Source organism: Bos javanicus, chromosome 2, assembly GCF_032452875.1.
Source record: "Bos javanicus breed banteng chromosome 2, ARS-OSU_banteng_1.0, whole genome shotgun sequence".
In the NCBI taxonomy this organism is placed as follows: Eukaryota; Metazoa; Chordata; class Mammalia; order Artiodactyla; family Bovidae; genus Bos; species Bos javanicus.
The window spans coordinates 85,243,605-85,270,528 of record NC_083869.1 but is presented as its reverse complement, the minus strand read 5'-3'; the positions used below and the strand labels follow the sequence as shown (position 1 = coordinate 85,270,528).

At 41.0% G+C, this 26,924-nt stretch overlaps 1 protein-coding gene across 1 annotated transcript in view; it reads left to right on the top strand.

The window, feature by feature from the left end:
* Window positions 1–12,463: 12,463 nt before the first annotated feature.
* Window positions 12,464–26,924, top strand: part of HECW2 (HECT, C2 and WW domain containing E3 ubiquitin protein ligase 2) — a 445,768-nt gene continuing 431,307 nt past the window's right edge. The window contains exon 1 of the mRNA XM_061440781.1: window positions 12,464–12,550. The gene's annotated coding sequence lies outside the window, so the exon portion shown is untranslated. The remainder of the gene's footprint in view (window positions 12,551–26,924) is intronic.

Here is a 26,924-nt window from a genome sequence, read left to right as displayed (position 1 = left end):
GTAGGTGTGGGGTGAAATCCCAAGGCATATATCATATTACACATCATTGCTCTGATGCATCAAGAAGGCACATTAAAAATTGAGATAAAAGTTTTAAAAGAGATCAATGGAACTCTCTCCAGAAATAGCCTAATCTAAGAAATTATTTCCAAGAATTTTTTTATGAATGGAACCAGAGCGCTATCATTATGTTCCATCTGGAAGACATCCAAAAAGTATGAGATGCTGATGTAAAATATTTGTGATGTTGGACTATATGATTTGAGATAATGTCATGATAGAATCTTTAGTACTGACAATGACTACGCCATCAGAGACACAAAATTGATGGCTGTTGGTCAGCAGATCTACAGTATCGTCCAATAGAGGGCAACCTCTGTTCCTAGGAGTGGTACTGATTATTTTGAAAAGCTTTATTGTAGCATAATACAAATACAAAAAAGTGCACTCCTATTATAAATGTATAGCTTGATGATAAACGTTCACAAACTGATTCCCTTGTGTAACCAGCACCCAGATTAAAAAGGAGAACCTCCCTAACTTCCCAGAATCCCACCTCGTGGCTGTCTTCCAGTCATAACCTCCCACCCCACTCCAAGTTAACCACTAACTTCTAAATGGCATCAATTACTGCATTATATAATCTATGCTCTTCTGTGTCTGCCTACTTTTAGTCAGCTTTCTGTTTGTGAGAGTCACTCATGTTATTTGGTTGTAACTTGTTTATTCTCATTACTTTGTAGTAGTCCATGTGACTAGTGTTTGGTTTTTGTTGCATTTGTGTAGGCAAATACCTGAAGTATATAAGAACAATTCATTGTACTGAGGCAAATTCATGGAAAAAGCCCTTAAAAGTACCCAATGTCTCTAATTCTAACTCTGTACATACCATGATGCAAACCTCCAATTTGTAATTTGAGACTCTACGTGACTCTATCCATCTGAAAGGAGAACCCTGGGCTGATGGTCTAACAGTTATGGTGCCAAAGACTCCCTTCTGCAAGTTAATAAACGGAAGTATAGAAATAAAACTCAGTGTCCTGTGAGTTTATTTGGCATGAACATATTCCCTATGATTCTGTCATCTCCAGGTGAGTTGATAAAATGGGTTTTTAACTGTCAAAACTGAGATATAAATTCTTAATGAGTCTAGATCTAAAATTACCTGATGGCAGTTGATCTGAGCTTTGTTGACCTGAACCCTATTGAGCTGAACTGTAAAGACTATTTCCTTTAAATGTCCTTCTAACTGTGTCTAAATCTATTGTTTCTCAAAGCGCAAATATCCTGGAAAAGAATGCCAGTTGAGAGACCAGCAGAAAGAACATAGGTTGAGTTGGACTGTAGTACAGAATGTTATGAAAAATCTATTCACAGAGGTTTGGGTAGAGTTAAGAAAACTAACAGGAATGTTGAGATAGCCAGAGACCAGTGGGAAGCTGCTCTTTATCCATAAGGAGAAAGGGCAATGATGTCTTGTAGTCCAGTGAGGGCTGGAGTAGCAGAATACGACTGACTGCTGGGGGACCTTAGAATTGCATCACCAAGTCCATGAGGGAGTTGGGGAGAAAATATTCCAGTTCCTCTGCCGTCCTACTCTCCCATCTCTTCCAATGCCAGGGAGCAAGGGAACCTCTTGGGCAGTCCACATGGGTCAGTCTTCCAGGATACAAAGCAGGGCAGAGAAGGGAGGAGCATAGGTCTCCAGAGGAAGTTGCTTGGCATACAAAGAAAACCAGTATAAAAGAATAAGCTGTATGTGGTATATCATTGACTTCAGGACATGGGGCAAGAATAGCACTAAAAAAGACATGATAATGAAACTTTAAATAAAATTTATATTATTTTTCTAGGATCCCATCCTTGATTTTAATCTCACAATGTATTTTCTAGGCTTCTATTTCACTTTAAGTCTTCTTAGATTAATTGCTGCATCACCTGCTTCATCTGAGTCACCTTGAACTAAATCACAACATAAACTCCTTGGCAAAGTTTCAATAATGATACAGCTTCTGGGAATGATGTACTTTCTTCGGCCAAAAGCTACAGCATCATTCATAGTCTTCAATCCCAACAGAGTCTTGTTTGGGGTTGAAATCTTGAGCCAAGTGGAAATGCTGGGTTTATCCGACATATTTATTCATCAACATGAAAAATGTGCCAACAAGAAAACTATTTTGGGTTTTTAAAGCATTCATCATATTTTTTACATAACAAAAATATTATTCTTCTGGGGGATAGATACCTTTCTATATCATTAAGTTCATTTTGGCTTCTCATCTCAAGAGTTTGTGAAGATATATATTCATTTAACATGCTAACTGGAGCTCTTCCTATATGAATATTATTAAAAATTCTATAAGGAGTGGTAGTCTTAGGAGGAAGAAAGAAATGGCAACCCACTCCAGTATTCTTGCCTGGAGAATCCCAGGGACAGAGGAGCCTGGTGGGCTGCCGTCTATGGGGTCGTACAGAGTTGGACACAACTAAAGTGACTTAGCAGCAGCAGCAGTCTTAAGGAAGATGCTAAAAAGATGAAAACAATAAGAAAATAAAAAATAGGGAAGGAGAAGTTGAAAGAAAAACATCTCTTCTAGTGCCAGCAGGTCAGAGAAAAAGAAGGCAGGCAGACAGGAGCAACCCATAGTGTGACAGATGTATCTCTCAAAATACATGTCCCCTCTGGGCTGTGGCCCCAGTTTGGTTCAATTTAGTTCAGTTGCTCAGTCATGTCCAACTCTTTGCGACCCCATGGACTGTAGCATGTCAGGCCTCCCCATCCATCACCAACACTCGGAGTTTACTCAAATTCATGTCCATTGAGTTGGTGATGCCATTTAACCATCTCATCCTCTGTCATCCCCTTCTCCTCCCACCTTCAATCTTTCCCAGCATCAGGGTCTTTTCAAATGAGTCAGTTCTTTGCATCAGGTGTTCGAAGTATTGGAGTTTCAGCTTCAGCATCAGTCCTTCCAATGAATATTCAGGACTGATTTCCTTTAAGATTGACTGGTTGGATCTCCTTGCAGTCCAAGGGACTCTCAAGAGTCTTCTCCAACACCACGGTTCAAAAGCATCAATTCTTCGGTGCTCAGCTTTCTTATAGTCCAATTCTCACATCCATACATGACTACTGGAAAAACTATAGCTTTGACTAGATGGACCTTTGTTGGCAAAGTAATGTCTCTGCTTTTAATATGCTGTCTATGTTGGTCATAGATTTTCTTCCAAGGAGCAAGTGTCTTTTAATTTCATGGCTGCAGTCACCATCTGCAGTGATTTTGCAGACTCCAAAAATAAAGTATCTCAGTGTTTCCATTGCTTCCCCATCTATTTGCCGTGAAGTGATGGGGCCGGGTGCCATGATCTTCATTTTCTGAATGTTGGCTTTTGAGCCAGGTTTTTCACTCTCCTCTTTCACTTTCATCAAGAGGCTCTTAAGTTCCTCTTCACTTTCTACCATAAGGCTGGTGTCATCTGCATACCTGAGGTTATTGATATTTCTCCCTGCAGTCTTGATTCCAGCTTGTGCTTCATCCAGCCCAGAATTTCTCATAATGTACTCTGCATTTAAATTAAATAAGCAGGGTGACAATATACAGCCTTGATGTCCTCCTTTCCCGATTTGGAACCAGTCTGTTTTTCCATGTCCCCAAGGGGGTGGATGTGTTGGGGCAGGGACATTTGCTTTGTTTTATTTTATTTATATGTTTATTTTTGTTTTAATGACATAGCATAAAATTTACCATCTTAATCATTTTATGTATTAAATATATCCACATTTTTGTATTACAACCATCACCATCACCCATCCCTATAATTCTTTTCATCCTGAAATTTGAAATTCTATACCCATTAACAATAACTCCTCATTCTCCTCTCCCTTAACCCTTGGCAACCTCTGTTCTCCTTTCTCTCTTCATGATTTTGACTACTTTACGTACCTCAAATAAGTGAAATCATATAATCATAGTAACAATATCATATAATCATAATATTTGTCATTTCTTGACTAGCTTATTTCACTTAGCATAATGTCCTCTAGGTTTGTCCATGTTGCAGCATATTGTAGAATTTCCTTCCCTTTTAAGGCTGAATAATATTTTATCCTATGTGTACAGTACATTTTGCTTATCCATTCACCTGTCAGTGTCAAAAGAGTTGCTTCCACGTTTTAGCTATTATGATTAATTCTGTTATGAACATGGGAATACAAATATTTCTTTGAGACCGCACTTTAATTCTTTTGTTGTAGGCGGTCTTTCTGCCAAGGATCAGCCTGAGGTGTAAACTTAAGGTCTTCTCAGCTCTTTTCTGAGCCTTTCCCTGGGAATGCACAGTCAACTTCTAATTTACTTCATAAAGCAGTAGTTTTTGAGTGTCCTAGTCTTTAATGTTTACCTCCTAAAAAGGAAAAAAAAAAAAAGAAAAGAAAAAGAAAGGGGGGAAAGGGCACCAGCTCTTTCAACCCCATGGAAATCACTTCAGCTGTAGGGCGAGGGATTTGCATCAAGAAGAGGGTAGTGCAGCAACAGGGCTACCCTGGTAAAGAATCTGCCTGCAAGGCAGGAGACTCAGGTTCGATCCCTGGGTCGGGAAGATCCCTGGAGGAGGGCATGGCAACCCACTGCCCTACTCTTGCCTGGAGAATCCCTGTGGACAGAGGAGCCTGGAGGGCTATAGTCCACAGGGTCGCACAGAGTTGGACACGACTGAAGCGACCAAGCAGCAGCAGAAGAAACAGTGCAGCAACAATGGCTACCAACCTCGTTGTCTGCACCTCTGTGACCAGAAGCAGCAGTCAGCTACACAGATACCTGATGTTTGGAGGACAGTGTTCTTTTTGATCACATGATCTCCTGTAAGCTGTGTGCAAGCTGCTCCAAGAACACATTTATAGCTGCCAGGCATATGGCTGGGTGTGGGAGTTGGGTAGGTGCTATTGTGTTAAGAGCTTAAATCGGCCAAAATTAACCACAATTTACCATCCAAATCTTCCCCTGGAGGTTGTAAGTCTTCAGGAGACTCCAGTGTTCTAAAATAGCTATTAATATATCATACAGATTCTGATAGTACAATCATTGTCTAGGGTGGGGAGACAGATTCCTGGTACTTCCTATTCTACTATCTTCCAGAATCTTCTTCTATTTTTGTCTAAGGTTTAGTAAGTTCTAGTAAGCTCACAAGTTGCCCTGACAACAACATGAGGGCAGCTGTATCAAAGTGAATTCAGAGGTACAGTGTAGTTAGAGTAAAACCTCGAGTTTAATGAACCTACCTCAGTTTCCCTGTTGTGGATAGACCTCAGAACTAGCCACATATTGATGAGATGAATATAGACAACAGCTGCTCTGAGAATGAAGTGACTGTCTTGGGCCAGGGGTGATGAAAGATGAGATGATTCCATGGCAGAGCTCAAGGAAGGCATGGCCTAGGCCGTGGAGTAGGCAGCACATGTATCAGACATTTAGAGGTGTCCATAGCAGCAGCAGCAGCTGGGAGGAGGCTCAATCAGCCAGAGAGCAACGCTGGGCCCAGAGGAAGCTGAGAAATCAGATGGTGAGTCACAGTAGCCACAGGCTTCAGCAGCTCCACCAGCTCAATCCCCAGAGGTGGAACCAGCCGACTTTCCACAGCCCAAGCAGTGAGGTTGGCTATTCCCTGTGAGAGGCCCATCCTAGACCCAGAAGATGCTACGTGGACATCTAGATCCAGCTCTCCAGCTGCTGTCACATCACCACATAATCTCTCATTGCCACCTCTCTTCCCCGGCACTATCTGGGGGTGGGGGTGGGAAACAGTCTGTTAAATTAAAAAGGCAGAATTAATCTAAAGAGACTAAATTTATGAAACTAATTTACCAGGTAGGCTTTCTTTCTTAAATGCAATACAAGATTGTTACCAGGCAGAAACAATGAAATCAAGGGCAAAATAAAGTAATATAGAAGTATTAATGATAGTAATACCTTCACAACAAAATCACAAATTTGCTCACATTTTACATTCATATTTTATATTAGTCCCTAAAACACTTAACTATTTTTGAATTAATGAATGAAGCTCATAAAAATAATATATTAAAATAAATTTGTGATGGAGAAACACTACTGTAAAATATCTTAAGAACAAGGTGATTATCGACTTAAGCTCTGATACAGTAAGATTCTATTTATCCATCTCTCATCTCAGCATGACTATACTTACTATTCCTTCCTGGAATGTTTGTCCCCCAAATGCCTGGCTGACTGATCCTTTACTTCTTTCAGGTCTTCATTTGATTCATTTTCTCAGGGAGGCTATCTTCTTCCACTACATAATATTCCATACCCGTCAAACCTTCTGTACAAATAACTCCCAAATGAGTTATTTGTAGCGTGAGAAGTGTTTATTTCTTACCTCGGTCTTGGTCTGGGCATAAGTGCTATTCTCCAGGGTGGCTTGTGTCAAGCATTGCTCGGAGAGCCAGACTTCTTTATTGTAATGCTGTCATCTTTCAACATATGGCCTTCATGCTCTAGGGAAAGGGGAAGAGGAGATAAGGAAGGCACATTGTACAATTAATCATCTCAGTCTATAAATGACCACCATTAGTTCTGCTCATATTTCATTGGATAGAACTAGTCACATGTTCCACTTAATCATAACGTGGGCTGGAAAATATAGGAACAAATAGTGATTTGGTAAAAACCAATATATTTGCCTTCTCGTCACCAAATATCTGTTTTTTTCCCTTTTCCTTGTGGCAGACAATGAGCTAAGTCTCCTTATAAAATACCTTTCCTTAAAAGATCTGTGACTTGGTTTTAACCAACAGAATATGGCAAAAATGATAGAATGTTACTCCATTGATTAAGATATATTATATAAGACTCTGTCTTAGAAGATTGGAAAGATAGATTCTTCTGCTGACTTTGAAGAAACAAGATGCCATTAGTTCTAGAGCCATAAGGAAATGAATTCTGATAACACACTGAGTAAGTAGAATTTTTTCTGCAGTCAAGCTTTCAGATGAGAATATAACCCAGCAGGCACCTCGTGAGACATGAGCAGAAATTCCTACTAAGCTGTGCCCAGATTCTCAACCCACAGAAACTGTGAAATTAAAAAATGTATGCTGTGTTAAGCCATTAAACTTGTGGTAATTTGTTATGCAACAATTAAAAAAAACTAATACATTCCTGTATTTAAAAAAAAAAACATTCATTTTCTCACTAGTTAAGAAAATATAGTCATTTTCTCCCTAGAATTCTAGGTGATGTGGGTTCTCTCCATCAGTAGAAACTTAGGGTAGCTAGAAACCCATGGTCTAAAGGACAAGAGATCTGCCTCCTCTGAAATCTGATAGATAAAAAACATTCAACAATAGATACATTTGGAAAAGGAGAGAACGGAAGACATACAGCTGTCTCTTATTCAGAGTAAATTCAAAAATCCTATGGATAGGCACTGCGTTATGTACCCACCTGCCCTAGCAGTTTGGGAAGTTTCATGATTAAATTCTGGTTCTGAACATGTACAATGTACAACAATTGTATATTGTTCCCTCTGCTGCTGCTAAGTGGCTTCAGTTGTGTCCGACTCTGTGCAACCCCATAGACGGCCTCCCACCAGGCTCCCCTGTCCCTGGGATTCTCCAGGCAAGAACACTGGAGTGGGTTGCCATTTCCTTCTCCAATGCATGCAAGTGAAAAGTGAAAGTGAAGTTGCTCAGTTGTGTCCGACTCTGTGAGACCCCATGGACTGCAGCCTACCAGGCTCCTCCATCCATGGGATTTGCCATGCCATACCAGACCATAAACAGGAACTTAAAATGAGGTAAGAAAGATTATCAAGAAAAGAAAAGGTGGTAAGTAGAAAAAACATGGGTTCATAGGAAAAAGTTACCTTTAAACTACAACAACAATAAAAACTATAGTAGCCTAAGGCTATTCAGCACAGAGGCAAAAACATCTATACCTACATAAGTCCAAAGGGTATCACTGAATCATAGCATAGTAAATAAATCACAGCCACTATGATGACTCAATTTGGTTTGGTATATTAATACTTTCTTTAAAAAGACAAAAACTTTTAAAAAAAAACAGAAAAATTGTAATACATTTAAGAAAGCTTTTTTTTTTCATTCAAATGGACGTTTTTCAGTCATGCCCTAAATTCCCTAGTTGTAATCAGTCCTTCATTCTTCTATAATGTTTGATAGATAAAATAGGACAGTAATGGCTGTCTCAGCTATTTTTGTGCTTAATTTGTTATTTCTTCTATTGGAAGCTCCCACTCCCTGAATGCTACATTGATTAGACTACATTCAGAGTACCAGGTTCATTAGGGGATAGATCCACATTTTGTGAAGTCTGAAGATTACACATTCTAAAGGCTTTTTTAAGAAAAAAACAAAACAAAACCCACCAGTATGAAAGAAGTTTCAAAAAATATTTATTCAGAATAAAAATCACAACAAATTACAAACTAAAAAAGTTACAAGCAACAGACATCACCAAATTCAGAAAAATATCATGTTTTAAATTAATTGCCTAGCATACCTTTACAATACTTTATCCTACATATCTTGACTGTATAGTCTTTTTTTTCTTCATATGAAAATGATTTTGTCACATTTTGTTCTATAGACTTAAAAGATAGCTCAGTCTTTTGACTAGCAGAGTTGATTGAAATTTATTTTTTATTATTCGTAGTTTAGAAGAGTTTCTTTCCAGTCAACAACTCATTATTGGGAAAGTCACATTCATTTTTAAGACAGTGAACACATTTGGGAAAATCTCTATCAAATTTGTTTAACATATACAGAATAAGATGGGGAAGATTTTTCAATTCTAGTTCTGGATCCATACATTTCAAACATCATCTACTCCATCAACTGCGTGCTTCTGTGCTGGGTCCCAAAGCATCCATTTGCTGATTGGTTTCTGTCCATCCACCTTTGTGTCACAATATCAAGTGACCCAGGTGATGGTAGGCCTTCAAACAGCTGGAATAGATGCTACCATAGGTTGTAATACCTATGAACCACATAAACTTATTCCAGTTAATTAACTCAACTTCCCCTTAGCCAGGGGGCTTCCCTGACAGCTCAGTTGGTAAAGAATCCACCTGCAATGCAGGAAACACAGGTTTGATTCCTGTGTGGGGAAGATCTCCTGGAGAAGGGATAGGCTACCCACTCTAGTACTCTTGGACTTCCCTGTGGCTCAGCCGGTAAAGAATCCATCTGCAATGTGGGAGACCTCGGTTTGATCCCTAGGTTGGGAAGATCCCCTGGAGAAGAGAAAGGCTACCCACTCCAGTATTCTGGCCTGGAGAATTCCAAGGACCAGTCTGTGGGGTTCATAAAGAGTTGGACACGACTGAACGACTTTCACCTTCACTTTTCTGCTTAGCCAGATCCCCAAAATGCTTGTAATCACTTCAGTGCTGCTGGATGCAAGGAAAATTATGACTGAAGGGAAGTTATAATAAAAATACAGCAATCTTTTGAGATAAAAATATTTTATATTTGAAACTGACAGAAACATAATAGCAAGTGAACATACTTCTAGGACCCCTCTTGTGCTGGAAGAGGCTCCAAGTTTGTTTCCTGGGATCTGCCTTTGGGTTTAGATTTGAACGCTATGCTTCAGAGGGAGTGCTCAAACCTGAGTACATTCACTGAAAGGAGGTAATGGAGGATGGTGAAGAGTCAGGACACCTTGCCTTATGATAAGCAGCTGTGGCAGCTAGGGGTCATGTAAAAATCTTGGAATAGACAATTCAAGTGGTTTCCGAGTCTGTCTTTAGTCCTTGTAGTTTTGTTGAGGTGAAAGAAGTATTTCAACTCAATATAAGGAATCACTATCTAATGTTAAGCCAATTTCAACACAGAATTGCCCAACTTGTGAAAAAATGAGCTCAAGAAGAGGCTAAATGAGAACCAGTCAGAAATCCTCTGAAGGGGAGACCCCAGTTTGGGGCTGGTGACAAGGATAGGGAGTGCAGTATGAAAGAAGCTAGCCTTTACACACTTTCGCAAATCTGAGATTTTAGGATGACTTTGCTATTAATTCTATTTGAAGCCTCAGCCTCAGGTTTAATGCCTGATATATAAAGAGTTTTAAAGATAGATGGGACTGCTTTTAAGGTCAAAGAAAAACGTTTTGGCTTTTTTTTTAAAACCTAAGGGCAGCAAGAATGATCCATTTTAGCTCTTTTTATGCTTTTTTGTTTAAAGTTAGATTGTAAGATGTTGGTTAATTAATACAGGAGGTTAAAGGTTGCAGGTATGTGATTGCTGGGCATAGAGCAAGTTATACAAAGAGAACATCATGTGGGATCCTTTGGGATCCCTGTTCTTCCAGTAGGTACAAGAATAGGAACTTTTTTCTTTTGTGGTGTACGTGTGGGGTATCAGTTCTTCGGAGGAGTTCTTTGGAGGAGCCCAGAACTCCTCCAAAGAAGGAGGAGTGTGTGTGATGGGTAGATCCAGAGAACAATGAGTCAGGGCTTTTTGTGACCCCTGACAGAACACAACTGAAACTGCCTTGAGGAAATGGGGGGGTGGGGTGGGGGGGTGGATTTATTGCTTTCAGGGGTGAGTTCACTTGGACATATTTGCCTCCTAACTCTTGAAAGATATCATCCCCACCCCCTCAGGTTTCCTTCCTTAAAGTTGACTTGGTCCATATGCATTGGTGGTACTTATATCTACATTTGGTGGCTTATATCCTTCTACATTAGTTATCCTAGTTGGAAGGACTTCTTTTTCTGAACTGATTCAGCAAAAGTTCCAGATTGAATTCTTGGACCAATATGCCCATTGCAGAACCAATCATTGTGGTCTGGAATATGATGACTGGCCAGTTCTGGGGAGTGAGGGTGAGAGGTGTCAGTATTCTGGAACCACTACAAAGACTCCTGGGCCCGGGGCGGGGGTGGGGGGTGGGGGGCGGGGGGCGGAGGGAAATGAATAGCTGTTATCAGAAAAGGGGAAGAAATGGATAATACTGAAAGTACACACTAAAAAATCCCCCAATAAAGATATCTGTTATTTTGGGAAAAAATGTTTTGGGATTTCCTCCATATGATTGTAGTTTAAGTGTACAAGCGTGCAAATCTTTCCCTTATCTGGACAGATATCATGCATAGGGGATAATAGTCTTAACATTTCCGCATTTTTACCCTTTCCTCTAAGTGGGACTGAGTCAATGAAGACGCTGCAAAAAAAGTAAACAGAAAGCTTAAAGTATCAATACGGTTATTTTTAATTTGAGTGCCCTCTTTAGACAAAGTAGCTGGGAGCGCTTTCATCAATCCATTTTTAATCGTGACCACACCCCGTGTAGGTGACATGAGTATTACCGTTTTGCCCTTGCGGTTGGGGAAATCGAGGCATGACACTCCTCCATTCAGCCTTCCGGGGGCATTTCGGAAGAGTCCAGCCTGCCTGATATCAGAGGGTCTCCTTCTTCCTCCGCTGCGCCTCTCGGAACCCTCATGTCCTTCGGCGTCGCAGAAGGAGAGCAGCTCAGGCTCCGCGGCAGCCTCGGGATTCGTCTTTCTCCGGGCGGCACCGGCCCCGCTCTCCCACATCTTCCCCGGGAACGTCCAGCTGGACAAGGTCTGGAGTCTCTCCCGTCCTCTCCCCTCAGCCCTCCCGCTGCCCTCCCTCTGGTCCACGACGTGCAGGAAGCCCCCAGCCCAGCGCCCTGCAGGGAGGTGCGGGCACATGTCGCCTAGGCGTCCAGCGGGAGGGGCGCCGGCGCCGCCGGAGGTGAGCGGCCCGCACCCTTCGCCTCCGAGGGCCCGGGCGCCGGGGCAGGGAAGGGCACCGGGCACGCAGGGCCCGAGGAAGGTGGCGGCACGAGGGAGGCTGGGCGAGCCCGCCGGGAGCGGTGAGAGGGGGCCACGCGGGCGGGCCGGCGCGCGGCTCGCGGGCGACGCCTGGAGAGCGAGCGGCGGGTAGCCGGGCGCTGCTGGGCCGCTCGGGGACGCGCCGCGCCCGGGCCGTGGAGCTCGGCGGTGAACCTCCCCGGGATGCCCGGACCCCCGGGTGCCCTCCAGAGCGCGGGCGGAAGACATGGCTTCGCGCGTCCCCGCCGCCGCTGACTCGACAGAATCGGCGGGCCGCGCGAGGGGCGCGGCGTAACCCGGGGGTGGGCGGTGGCGCGGAGCCGCCCGGGGAGCTCGGGGCGTCGTTGGGAGCGAAGGAGGATGCCAACACAAAGGCAAGCCGAGACCCAGCCCGCTGCGGAGGGCGGCGGGAAGAGCCACTGAGGGGCGCGCCGGGCGCGCTCGGCTCCGCGCTGCGTCTCTCGTCCCTGCCTCGGGTTGCCGGGTCGGAGACGGCCGCGCAGGGTCCTTTGGTCCCGTGGCAGCGGCCGCCGCAGCCGAGAGCTGCATGCGACGCGCGGCGGCGCCCGCGGCCGCCTGCTTTTCCCGCGGCGCGCGCGGACCGGCCGGAGGGCGCTGGGGCCGCGGGTCCGGGCATCTGCCGGGGCGCCTAGCCGCCCGGCGGCCCCATCCCCACCCGCAGCCGGCGGCGGCAGGCGCGGAGCTCCAGGTGAGTGCACGGCCCTCGCCCGGCCTTTGCTCCGCAAGCCGGACGACGGGAGGTGGCTTTGTTTTCCTCCCTTGCGCCCCGGCGCGGTCATTCATTTGACATTTCGGCTTCCGCTGCCCCGAGACGCGGGTGAGAGGCACCGGGACGTGTTTCAAGGTTTGATTCTCCGGGGAGCTGAGACTTTTGGGTCTATCTGAGCATCTCTTGAGGGAGCTGAGGCTTCATTTCCTTTTGGTTTGGAATGTGTTGTGAACATCCTCTGCCGCGGCTTGGGGCCTGGAGGAAACTGGGGTGCAGATTTAGACGTAGACGTTTTGGAGGACGTGCAACTGCAGAGGTCTGGCTTTTCCATGCCTTGTGTTTTTCTCTATTAGCAGAGCTCAGGTGTTTTCCCTTGGTTATCATTATTAATTTAGGAACATCTTTACAGGCACATTTGTTTCTTTTAGAGTTGGAAGTCTTTGGAGACAATACAGAGCTCACAGTTACAGGGGCTCAAGCGCTGTTGAACTTGGAGAAGGCAGGCATCGTCAACCGTTGTAGGTAGAGGATAGAGGTGGACCTTAGGCAAACTTCTCTGGGGGCCCTTACCCTTCCCAGTACGATTTCTGCTTTCACTGTCTTGGAGTCAAGCGAACTGAACTCTCATTGCACGTATACCTTTGTCAAAGTGTGAAACTTGTCTTATTATTTTTTTTTTAATAGTTTTCTATAGTTTGTAATTTGGAAGAAAAAGATTTAAACGTAATTAGTAGAGTGAACCCGGTGAAATTTCATGTTTTCGTATTGTCTCATAAGTATGATTTTCATTTTACTATTTCTCCTATTCCCTCAAGGGCTCATTTCTTCTGTTGCCTAGAGAGAGCTCCACCGCACCCCTCCCCCCGCCCCCAACAGATGGCTGTATGTTCTGAGAGGTTATCTTCAAAATGACACTCACATTACCTATAAACAAGAAAGGATCAGTTGTTAGGCTTATCCTTGGAGTTATTAAAGCAAGAACCCTAATCTGGATGGGGATGCTATTGATGGTGTGAAAATCTGGAGTTTGCTAATCTGTTTGGGCCTCAGAAGATTCCTGCAGGGATTGTTTATACAGTGTGGGAGACAGATGGCATTCCCAGCAGACAAGAGAAGCCCAGCATAAAGAGTCATTGTATTCTTAAAAAATTATCCACTTCCCTGTTGGGAGATGGGGTACAGTGGGGAAGACATAGTTTTCATCTCCCAAAGAAGACATTATAACCGTATCATCCAGCAGCTTGACTAGTGAGTTTCTTTTTTTGAACATTTAAAAAGTCATTATTGAGCTGTTTGTTTTGATTATTCCTTTGGCACATTTTGGCCTCAATTTTTGTTATGTGAAGCAGTTTAAACAGTATATTAACAAAAATGTCTTTGAATTTAAGATTATTGTACTGCTGGGAAAAACAGTAGTTCTTGAGTACAAATGGCCGCTTGGACTTATAGTGTCCCCTCCCTGGAAGGACTTTAGTCCAACCTGCATGAATTCAAAAGGAATTTCTTCTACTACCTCCATGACAGGTGGTTTCCTGACTGCCAGTGTTTGTCCCCAGATTCTCAGCTGTGGGTAGTACTCTACTTTTATAAGACTTAACAGCCTAAGACTGTTGGGTCATCAGTCTTTTGCTCAGTCCCCTACACTTAGCAAAAGCCTAAGATTTTTGCTTTAGCAGTGTGCTCTATCACAGCATTGAACAACCTTGGGCAGTGAATCTTTCTGAGTGACTGTGGAGTCTGTGAAGAAGTTAAAGTCATTCTGAACATTTGTGATAAGCCATCTGGAGCATCTCTGCTCCTACCATCATTATAGATTCTTTATGGGCTATAGATTCCAGCTAGATTGCAAAATTGGTCTGCCCTTTGTATGCATGTGAGGGAAAATATTCCAATAAATTCACAGTCACTAGCTACAGGACTAAATTTTATGAAGAACATGAGTAATGTTTGACCCTTTGAAACAGGAAGTATGGGGTAAAAGTAAGCATTGGCTCTGTTTAGCCTGGAAACTGTGATCTTGGGGAAAAAATATATTTCCTTACTTTTTTTCCAAATCCTTCTGCACCACTGATTTCAGCAAAAGGCAAAGGAACTAAGCTTGTTACCTGTAGCTGAGGACAGATACCCTAGCTATTTCTTCTGGATGAATGTGTGTTGCTGGAGAGGTGGCTTTTGGGCTCTGTCCAGTTTCAGCATGTGCCTTGGCATCAAAAAAGGGTCTAACATTCAAATTCGGATTGTTAAATGTGCGGTTGGTATCTGTGTACCTTCTCAGTAGGTTGCTTCCTCTCTTGTGAAGTGTTCCTTTATGAGAAATCCAAGGTACCAGGCCTGGGGTTTGCTGGGCACCTGGCCTGCATCCACATTCTTGTATGTTACTGCCTCCTTTCCTGAATAAAAATGGAACCAGTTTTACACAAATAGGGAATGCAGGGTGGAGTGAAAACCTTTCCAGCTCCATTGTGGAAAGGCAGGCCTGGCCTGAAAGAGAGAGGACTGCATTTGAAGTATATTTGGTTGACACAGCAGAGGCAGAATTGCTTCCTTACACACAGGATGGCCTTTCTGTGGGAAAATGAATGAGAGATTAGAAGTGTGACCACACCTTCTCAGTTGGTTTATTCCTATTGCCCTATCTGAATCATCAAATGCATCCCCTTTCACATTTAAAAGTGCCCTGGTTTGGATGATAAATTGTATGGTCACCCTGGATTTTCAGGAATCTTCACTATTTTCTTCACCACCCTCTTCTGACTTCAGATTTTGAGTCTGGCTTTATTTCAGTCTTTAATTTGTTAAACGCAAAGATAAAAAAAGTAAAAAAAATTAAACCAAAAAAATGCTTAAAGAAAAAAAAGAAATAATAAAGAAGATGAAAGAATGAGGTATTTGGTTGCTTGTCATCTGTTTACACATACAAGAAATAAAAGTTTTATGGTTGAGGTATTAAGTCTGTACTTTGGCTCTAAGCCCATGATATTATTGTCTTCGAGCACAATGAGAATTAACACCTGTTTACCTAGGGCTGACACGATTTGCGACAACTCCTATGATTCAGGACAGCAGCTTCAACAAAACCTAATTAGCAGACCTAATGGCTGCATGGCTTTTGCAGATTGGAATGCAAGTTTCAAGGGCGTCCCAGGTGGCTGTAGTGGTGAAGAACCCGCCTGCCAATGCAAGAGACTTAAGAGACTTGGCTTCTATCCCTGAGTTGGGAAGATCCCCTGGAGGGGGGCATAGCAACCTATTCTACTTGCCTAGAGAATCCCATGGATAGAGGAGCTTGGTGGGCTACAGTCTATAGGATCACAAAGAGTTGGCATGACTGAAATGACTTAGCACGTATGCAAATTTCAAGATCTGGTGTTTGGTCATGTTCTTGGAATTCACTGAGAGACCAAACACATGTGTTGTTGTGAAGACTTGACTCCACATTCTCCTAGTTTCCAAGCCCTCTGGGCCACGAGGATAATAGAAGAGCCTTTGTTTTCTGCCCTCTCTTCTGACAAGAGTCTTGGGTTTGGGTCTCAGCTTTTCAGACAAAGGGCTTGCAGAGAAGAATGTGGTGTGCCCTCTCACCACATGAACATTCTCACAGGACTGGAGATTGTGCAGGTGACCTGACGGGGCTTTGAGTTTGAACACTAGATATATGGAGCTTGTGGCGTGTAATTTTACAATAATGGCTGTGCTTCTTTGCTAAAGAATTGCCTGTTTGAAAGAGTTCGTGTGCAGTGCTGGCCAGTAGGTGTTACAAATAATTATGGCTGTCACTTTTTCCACACCCACTCCATTGAAATCCTCAAAAGCTTGGTCAGCATGCTTGAATAAGAAGAAATGTATGTATCTTCTTTATAAGTGGGATGACTGAATAGTTATTTTTGTTCAGACAAGGACACTCTTGAGAGTAAAGTGAAAAGTGAAGTCGCCCAGTTTTGCTGACTCTTTGCAACCCCATGGACTGTAACCTGCCAGATTCCTCCGTCCATGGGATTTTCCAGGCAAGAATACTAGAGTGGGTTGCCATTTCCTTCTCCAGGGGATCTTCCCAACCCAGGGATCGAACCTGGGTCTCCCACACTGCAGGCAGACTCTTTACCATCTGAGCTACCAAGGAAGCCCCTTGAGAGTAAAAAGAGGTCCTAACTGGAAGGGGCACCATATCAAACAGTTTATACTGTTGTGTCAGGAAAGTTATGTTGGATGATTGTCTTAACTATTACCTAAGTCATTAGCTTTTCTATGAAGAATACCCATATGATAGAAGAATGTCCTTAACTTCTAGATTTGTTCAACATATGTTTAATGTGTGCATTTGTATATGTATATGTGTATATACACAGACATTGCTCATATATTTATAGATATGTGCATTATGGGATTGAAATTAACTGCTTAAGAAGACCTAGTCATTTGGAAAATTGTGACTTTCATCGTTTCTTTCATAGATTGACTTTTAAACTAAAAAAAAGAAGTCCAGCCTCTCCAGACTTTAAGTCATCTTCTGACCTTGTGCAGTTCTCTTGCTTAAATCATTTGATGGTTCTCCATTTTCTGTTTAATTCTCAGGTAAGAGCCACAGACAGATTGGTGGCTAGAGAGGAAAAGCAATGAAAAAATTTTACTTACTCCCTCATTCATTTATTCATTCAACTATTAATACTATTTATTGAGCACCTTACCTTCCATGAATCTAGATGCTGAATGGATAAAACAAAGATCCCTGCCCTTATAAAGTTTTCATTTTATTGAGAGTGAAGAGGTGGGAGTGGGAGATGCACAATAAGCCAAATAAATAAGTGAATTATGTAGCATTGTAGAAGGAGGTAATACTTTGGAAGAAAGTAGAATAGATAAATTAGTTGAGTAGCCTTCATGAAGAAACCTTCAGCAAAGACTTAAAGGAAGTGAAAGAAGTTGCTCACACAGATACCAGAGGGGAGTGTTTCAGGCAGAGAGAACAGTCAGTGTGAAGGAGTGAAGGTGAGAATATGTTTGGATGAGTTCAAAGATTAGTGAGAAAACCAACACAAGAGGGTGGAGTGATGGGGGGGACATGGAAATGTGAATCAGAAAGATGATGTAGGGGTAGCAGAGCATGTAGCACCTTGAGAAGTGAGATTGACTATAAATACAGCAGAAATCCCATTATGTTCTTAAAAGGTATTCTGCTATTAATTGTGTTTGTGCTCTGAAGACTACAGTGGTCAATATCACTTGCATTTCATACATGGTGCACTTCATCTTAGTTATTATACTTTTTATGTCATTTGCTCATTGTTTACTTGTTAAAATAGCATAGTTTATTGTTGCTGGTCTTAAGTTTTATCTCCATTGTGCAAAAATAGATCAGAGGCTCAAAAGTGGTTCATTGCAGTGTGAAAATAGTGATGAAAACAGTAATGAAAATGCTACAGTTCAAAATGTCACAAACATACTTAGAGAACTAAATCCCATGTGAAATATAAAATGTGAATCTGTATGTGTAAAAACAAGGGAGTTTGTGAGAGTAATGATTTCAAAACAGTAGCTGAAATGGAAAATTATAAAAAAAGCAAAAGGAAATAAGATGATGACTATTTCAAAAGTGCTTTTTATTGGGTTTGCCATCCATTTGCTCCTAGTCTTTAGTCATCGCCTGTTGTGAAACTTTTTCTGTGAAGCCATGGATGTTTTGGTGTCATTTTCAAACAAAGCACAGTGGCTTCTCTGTTATACCATTCAAGTTTCCCAGGACAAGAACTCAATGATATTTTCCATTACAAAATTAATGTGTTAAACTTCTAACAGTAGGAAAGAGATGAAAACTTTAGTAGCATCATTAAGTGATCCTTGTAACAAAAGTAAGTATAAGTCATTTTATTGAAGAGACACTTGGAAAATCAGTTGGAAAGTTAAAGACAAACATTATTTGCAGAGAGAAACCAGAAGTTATTGTCAGAATTCCTTTGTCAAATGACACAGTTGGCTGTTGCCTATTATCAGTGGAGTAGAGTGTGGAAGAGTGATTACTATCATGTACACACTAGCAGATATTTCACTTTATGGTTGGATGAAACCACCGATGTCATGCAGAGAATGAATCAGCTTTTGGCATTTGTTCAGGGAGGAGCACTTGGTGATGCTTTGTTCATTTATCACTGAAAACTCGTGGTATAGAGGAAGAGATTTTTCTTTTGGTTAACCATTATATATGAGACAGGAAAAGTCCTCAGGAAGCAGAACTGACAGAGCATTAGGTTCATGTATAGATAAGAAGATTGTGACTTCATGAAGAAAAGAAGTTGTGCCTAGAAGCCAACCTACATGTTCTTCCATTCACAGTGAAGATGTAGCACCTTCTGATCTTGAGGAACTACTGAAAGAAAGTGAAAACTGGATAAATTACGGCCCATGTGTATCTGTGTGTGCTGTGCAAAGTGATGGACAAGGAGTGTAAAGCTGCTTCTCTGTACTAATGTACTCTGGCTGTTTAGGGGAAAGGTGCTCATAAGGTATTTTACCTGTGCTGTAAGATATCTGCAGAGCAAGAAAGATGTTTCTTTACAACATCACACTTAGAAATGATTTCTCTTATATCAAGTGTCAAGCCTCAGTACTATACTCTGCCCACATGGAACCATGTCAGGGACAGGGAGAAAAGGGAGAATTGCTAACAAAACAATCTGCTACAATCATAGGGACTAAGACATTTTTTTAATTAGAAAGAGTTAGAGGTCCACATTGGCTATAAAGAGTTAAGAAAGTAGTATTTTCAGTAATGGGCAGTCCTTTAAATCAGAAGCATATTATCTTTCGGTGACCTATTGGAAGAATAAGAGCACAAAGAAATAGAACTTAGATCCAATAAAGTTGATGGGGTGAGAATACAAGTGTATATGTATATAACGTTTGAGAGCATGTAGAGAACCACAGTGGGAGGAACCCAGGCTTTAAGGATTTTGTTAAGATGCTGGATGGCCGGGAGGGCAGGTAAAGGAGGTGGAGAAGTCTGACAATTGCACTTGACCTTTCTTATACTTTTGCCTTAGGCTTGCCTTCATTTCAGACAGATGGACTTGGTACTTGACTTCGTTTTTAGAACAGGATTTGTATTGCCCCTGATGTAACCTAGAAAAAAAATTAATGTTTTCCAGTGTTCTAGGATTCTTTGCATAGTACTCCCCTCATTTCTCCCCTCCTCCCTCCCTGCCTCTTCCCAACCCTCCTGTTGTCTTCCCTCTCTTCTCCTCTACCTCTGTCTCTTTTGTTCTTTCCCCCTTTAAGCTGTTGAGTTGGCATCTTGAAACTAGGAGATGCTCTGAGGGCTTATGTTCTTTACATGTCTTGGGCAGATATGTGTGCTGTCTAGGGCAAGAGGGATCAGGGCTCTAGGGCAGTTCTATTCCTTGTTTAGCTAACCCACTCTAATATGGAATATCCAGTTATAGCACACACTTAAATTTGAACCCTCTTCCTTAAGTAAACATCTGTTTCCCAGGGAGTTCCCTGATGGCCTAGTGGTTAGGGTTCCAGGCTTTCACTGCCTTGGCTGGAATTCAGTCCCTGGTTGGGGAACTGAGATCCTGTAAGCCTTGTGGCAAGGCCAAAAAAGAAAAAAAAAAAAAGCGATTCTTTTCTTTATTTATTTGGATTTTAATAAAGATGGAGTCATTGTCTTTTGTCTGATAACTCTTCTATAGTGATGGCCATTATTTCATTCTAGGACAGAAGTCATTTATGCATTATTCATTGAATAAACATTGAGAGCCTTATATGTACCAGGCTGTCTTCTGAGGGATAGGTTAAAAGAGGTCAATATTCAGACATGGCCCTGACCAGATAAGACAGAGAATCGAGTTAGGAAATAGGCAAGAGCAACAGAGATATGAATAAACAAGGGACTATGTAATTGCAAAGCAAATGTGGCAGACATTGTAAAGGTAAATATTTTTACCTTAGGGTGGTGGTATTTGGGCTACTTTTATGTTAACTTCTGAACTTTACGGTCTTCTGAATGTATTTTTGAAATATTTTGTAAGTAGAAAATGGAAAAAAAAAAAAACATAGTTGGAAGTGTCTTAAGTGCTTTGTAGAGGAGGAGCTGGCTAGAGAAGGAAGTGTAAGTGAGACTTCTTTTCCATGGGGTGGGCAGGCAAGACCTGGAGTGTAATTCATCACTTGTCTATGTGAGAGGGATGAGGATAATTTGGACAGGGTTCAGAGAAGAGTTGTACAGATGATTGACTGATCAACGGCTGAGTTGAAAATAAGACCTACGAGAGACGTCTCAAAGAACCAGGGATGTAGAACAGCCGTGGAATTTAATCCGATGCCATGACTTAGGATCTCTTTTTCTTAAATGTATACACCATCCACTTCTACACATCCACATTCTCTTCACTCATTTCTCTTGTTCAACATCAGGCAAGGGCCATGGTGCAGGTTAGAATTACGTGTTAGAGGAAAACTGGGGTTTTGTTCTCTAGTTGAGGAAAAATTGGAAAGGACCTGAAAGGCAAATGAGTTCAACCTTCTTCTGAAGAGGTATCTCTTTAATGTTGTTAATAGGTGGTCCTCAAGTTCTTACAGACCGTTTTCATACTTGCTCCACCTAGAATGGGGTGGTGGCGGGTGGGGCACTCTCGTCTGCTTCAGTTAGGCAGGTCTTCTTTCCGTTCCATACATGCCCTGGCTCATCTCCACCTCCGTACTTTTACCACAGGAAGTACTTCCCATCTGGAACACCCACCAATTCTACCTGCTTTTCTGTGTGTCATTAAAAAATTGTGTTTTACATCATTTCTTCCTCCCCTCCTGCCGTCTTACCCTTATGAAGAATATGGCATTTCTAGAAGTAAATGCAGCTTCCTTTGTTATGATTGGGAGTAAGACTGGGGGTAGAGTGAGTATCCTACTCTGGGAGGAGATTGGGGACAGTGTGTTTAGTATCTTCCCCCTAGAGGCTGATATGCCCCACTCTTGGGAATCACTATCTTATAGCAATAAAGATCTTAATCATCTGCTGTAACAACTTATTTTGTTTGCTATTAGTGTTTTTGCCAACTAGATTTAAGTACTTTGAAGATATGAGAACTTGGCTGATACCTCTGTATAGTGCCCAGTATTGATCATGAAGTGAATACATATGCGATAATCAATGGCTAATGGCTGAAGAGACCATGTGTTTTTTTTCATGAACCATTATGGAAACCTGCCATTTATATAAATCAGATATTAAATTGGTACAGACACTAAAAGATGAACATCTTTGTAGTTCTAAAATGGCAGAAAGTCAAGTCTTGGAGGTCGGTTCATTGAGATAATTCCCATCTCAGAAAACTCCTCTTCCTTTGTAAGCCTTCTAACTCCTTGCTATTCAGAGTGTAGGCTACAGACCACACTGGTGCAGTGACATCAGCTCACCCGGAAGCCAGGCCTACTGAGTCAGAATCTTCATTTTAACAAGGTCTTCAGATGTGTTCTATACACAGTAAAGTTTGAGAAGCATTTTATTTTTAACACAAACTTCAGAAATTTAAGAGGAGCGTTTATCTTCAGAGAGATGTGAGTCTGGAAATGACGATTTCATTGGTCTGTGGATGAGATCCTCAGTGTTTTCTGTTGTGTGGCTTGGAATTACACTGCTTCTTGCCAGGCCAGAAAATGCCTCTGCAGGAATGCCCCAGGGTAATTTAAGTATGAGACTGGTTCTTAGATGTTAGATGTGACGGTGATTACAGGAACTTTAAGTGTTTTGGAGTGAGAAACTCAGAGAGTTTGGCAAAGGTAGAGAAACATGGGCATGAAACCTGAAACCAAAGGTAAGGGAAGAGGTCTTCCCTTTGTGATTAGAAGCAACTTCTAACTCTCTGGACTTCAGTTCTGTTCTCCCCCTCCCACCGCTTCAGAGCCAGGTGGTCACAAATGAAATGGCTTAAACTGCTGTGCATGGAAACCTGGTGGAATGGAGAGGCATTCTTCATCAGAGGAGAAGGAGGTGTCACTACTCAGCTTACCCAGTTGTTGCCACGTGGGAATTTGTGTTCAGCAAATAGAACTAAAAATCTAAGTTTGTATATACAAAACCTCTTTGACTGTAATATGTTGGTAATTAAAATGTTTTTAGAACAGCTCAGGCCAAACAAAATTCATATGCTGCCTGCATCTGTTTTGTAACCCCTCTTCTAGAGCAACAAAACATATGTGGTGATGTGAATATCTGACCTTTTTAGTTTAGGACACCAAACATGGGTAGAGGCATTTTGGTTCTAGTAAGGACCACTTTGGATCTTTACTAAGTAAAAGAAATAAAAAGACATAAAGAAGGGAGTTGTACTTGCTTTGATGACTTGGTTTATCAATAAAATACAGGTCTGAAGAACCTCAGTAACTAATGGTGTTTGGAGGAAAGTGATGCAAGTTATGACCAACCTAGACAGCATACTAAAAAATAGAGATATTACTTTGCTAACAAAGGTCAAGCCTATGATTTTTCTAGTAGTCATGTGTGGCTGTGAGAGTTGGACTATAAAGAAAGCTGAGCACCGAAAAATTGATGCTTTTGAACCGTGATGTTGGAGAAGACTCTTGAGAGTCCCCTGGATTGCAAGGAGATCTAACCAGTCCATCCTAAAGGAAATCAGTCCTGAATATTCATTGGAAGGACTGATGTTGAAGCTAAAACTCCAATACTTTGGCCACCTGATGCGAAGAGCTGACTCATTGGAAAAGACCCTGATGCTGGGAAAGATTGAAGGTGGGAGGAGAAGGGGACGACAGAGGCTGAGACGGTTAGGATGGCATCACCAACTCAATGGACATGAATTTGAGCAAGCTCTGGGAGTTGGTGATGGACAGGGAGGCCTGGCGTGCTGCAGTCCATGGGGTTGCAAAGAGTCGGACACGAGTGAGCGACTGAACTGAACTGATGCCTAAAGGCATATAACTTAGGTTCTATAAAATCTGAAGGAAAAGTGAGCATGGGATTTGGACAATGGTGAAGAAATGAGGTCATGGAAATTTCTTGACACCCCCAACCTAGGACCACACAGTGCAAAAGATCTGGGAGATTGGACCATAATTTGGAACTTATTGTGCTGGAGAGAAGTGTGACTGGAGATAGAATTAGAGTTAATTTATCTTTAATATTTGGTTGTTGAATTTGGGTGGTGGCTAATATTTAAAGTTTGCTGGAATTGAATTTTCAAATAAAGTTCATAATGTTAAAATTAGCATTTTATATATTTTGACAGTAAAAATAGGTGTAAGAATCAATATTCTTTCAAAGATGTATTAATTATGTTTCTTGTTAAAAATTAAATTTCTTAAGGATTAGTAGTGTTTGTTATTTATCTTTACATTATTATCATCCTTACATTTAGTACAGTCTAGGTCAATGATCTGTAATGATTATGAGACAAAATATGGTTTATTTTCTGCCTTGGAGAGTCATTCTGGAGGTATTCATTTTCCTCACTGATTAAAAAAAATAATGGCTTTGTTTGAGATACAATTCACATACCATGAAATCTGTCATTTTAAATTGTACCATGTAGTGGGTTTTAGTATATTTACAAAGTTGTGCAATCAACACCGCCCTGTAATATCAGAACCTGTTACCCTCAGAAGAAGACAAGTATCCTTAGCAGTCTCTCCTCATCTCACCTCTCTCCAGCCCCTGGCAACCATCTCTCCAGTTTCCATCAGTTTAGATTTGCCTCTTGTAGACATTTCATAAACGTAGAATTATATAATATGTAGCCTTTTGAGACTAGCATCTTTAACATAGCACAATGTTTTCAAAGTTTATCCATATTGTAGCATGTGTTAGCATGCTTTTCTTATATATAGCCAAAAAAATTGTGTTGTATGGATATACCACATTTTGTTTATCCATTTATCAGTTGATGGGTATTTGAGATGTTTTGGCTATTATGAATAATTCTGCTATGAACGTTTGTGTAAAAGTTTTTGTGAGGATTGTTGTTGTTGTTGTTCAGTCGTTCAGTTATGTCTGACTCTTTGTGACTCCACGGACTGCAGTATGCCAGGCTTTGGTGTCCTTCCCCATTTCCTGGAGTTTGCTCAAATTCATATCCATTGAGTTTATGATGCCATTCCAACCATCTCATCTTCTGCCGTCCCCTTTTCCTCTAACCTTCAGTCTTTCCCAGCATCAGAGTCTTTTCCAATAAATTGGCTCTTTGCCTCAAGTGGCCAAAATATTGGAGCTTCAGTTTTAGCATCAGTCCTTCCAATGAATATTCAGAATTGCTTTCCTTTCAGATTGACTGGTTTGATCTCCTTGTAGTCCGAGGGACTCTTAAAAGTTTTCTCCAACACCACAGTTCAAAAGCAAGTTCTTTGATGCTCAACCTTGTTTCTGGTCCAGCTCTCACATAAATACATGACCACTGGAAAAACCACAGCTTTGACTAGGTGGACTTTGTTGGCAAAGTAATGTCTCTGCTTTTTAATGTGTTGTCTAGATTTGTCATAGTTTTTCTTTCAAGGAGTAAGTGTCTTTTAATTTTATGGCTGCAGTCACCATCTGCAGTGATTTTGGAGCCCAAGAAAATAAAGTCTCTCACTGTTTCCATATTTTCCGCATCTATTGGCCGTGAATTGGTGGGACCAGATGCCATGATCTTAGTTTTTTGAATGTTGAATTTTAAGCCAGCTTTTTGACTCTCCTCTTTCACCCTCATCAAGAAGCTCTTTAGTTCCTCTTTGCTTTCTACCTTTAGGGTGGTGTCATCTGCGTATTGAGGTTATTGACATTTCTCCCGGCAATCTTGATTCCAGCCTGTGCTTCATCCAGCCCAGCATTTCTCATGATATACTCTGCGTATCAGTTAAATAAGCAAGGGTGACAATATACAGCCTTGATGTATATTGTGTGGATATATGTTTTCAATTCTCTTGAGTATATACCTTGGAGTGGAATTACTGGGTCATATGGTAACTCTATATGTTTATCATTTTAGGATCTGCCAAACAGTTTTCCAAAGTGAATGTACCATTTTACGTTTTAAGCAGCAATGTCTGAGGGTTCCAGTTTCTCTATATCATCACCAACACTTATGATTGTTTTTTTAATTTAGCCACTCTGGTGGGTATAAAATGGTATTTCATTGTGGTTTTGATTTGCTTTTCTCTATGACTCATGATGTTGAACATCTTTTTGTGTGATTTTTGGCCATTTGAGTATATTCCTTGGAGAAGGATCTATTCACATCCTTTGTAATTTTATAATAAAATAAGGTTATTTATTTGTAAATTTTTGTGTTGTAAAATTTTTTTTTTTTTTACATTTTGGATTCTAGAGCCTAATGAGATGTATGACTTGAAAATTTTTTTCTATTCTGTGGATTGCCTTTTCACTCTTTTGATAGTGTCATTTGAAGCACAAAACTATGTAATTTTGATAAAGCTCAATTATCTTTTCTTTTTCTTTCTTTTTATTTTGGTACATGTCTGTCCTTGTTGATCTCCTAATTGTTCTATCCAGTATGGAAAATGGAGTATTGCCATCTTCAACTATTGTTGTTAAATTGTTTCTTTCTCCCTTCAGCTCTCTCAGTTTCTGCCTATGTATTTTGTAGCCCCTTATAACATATATGTTTATAATCTTTCTATATGTCCTCCTTTTGAATTGACTTACTTATCATTATAAAATATTATTTCTCTCTGGTTACCATTTTTGTCTTAGAGTCTGTTTTGCTGTTATCAACATTGTCACAGTAATTCTTGTTTAAGTTATGTTTCCATGATATATCTTTTTTTCATCCTTTTACTTTTACCTACTTGTGTTTTTGAATCTAAATTTTAAAACAGCATATAGTTGAATCATTTAAAATTTTTTTTGTGCTAATTTCTGCCTTTTGTAAGTGTTTAACTAGAATGTTTGACTTGAGTGTTTATTTACATTTAACGTAACTGCTGTTTATCAGATGGATATATTCACCTTGTTTGCTATTGGTTTTCTCTGTGTCTTAGGTCTTTTTTGTTCCTCAAGTCCTCTGTTACCTGGTATATTAAATATGTGTGTTTTCTAGTGTACCATTTAAATCTTCTTGTTGCTTTCTGGAGAATTTTCATAGGCTTTTATTCTGTCATTCCTGATGATATTGTTGATTATTTTTGAATTATTTTCTTAGTTGTTGCCTGGGGTTTACAGTGAAATTCTTAATTTAAACAATTTGATTAATTTAAAACAAGTTGATCAACTTAATTTCCAAAGTATACGAAAGCTTTACTTCAGTATAGGTTAATTCCTTGCTTTATACGTTGTAAGCCCATCATTACCACTTCTATAATTATTGTTTTATGCAGTTGTTTTTAAATAGAAAAGGATTATAAAAAATGC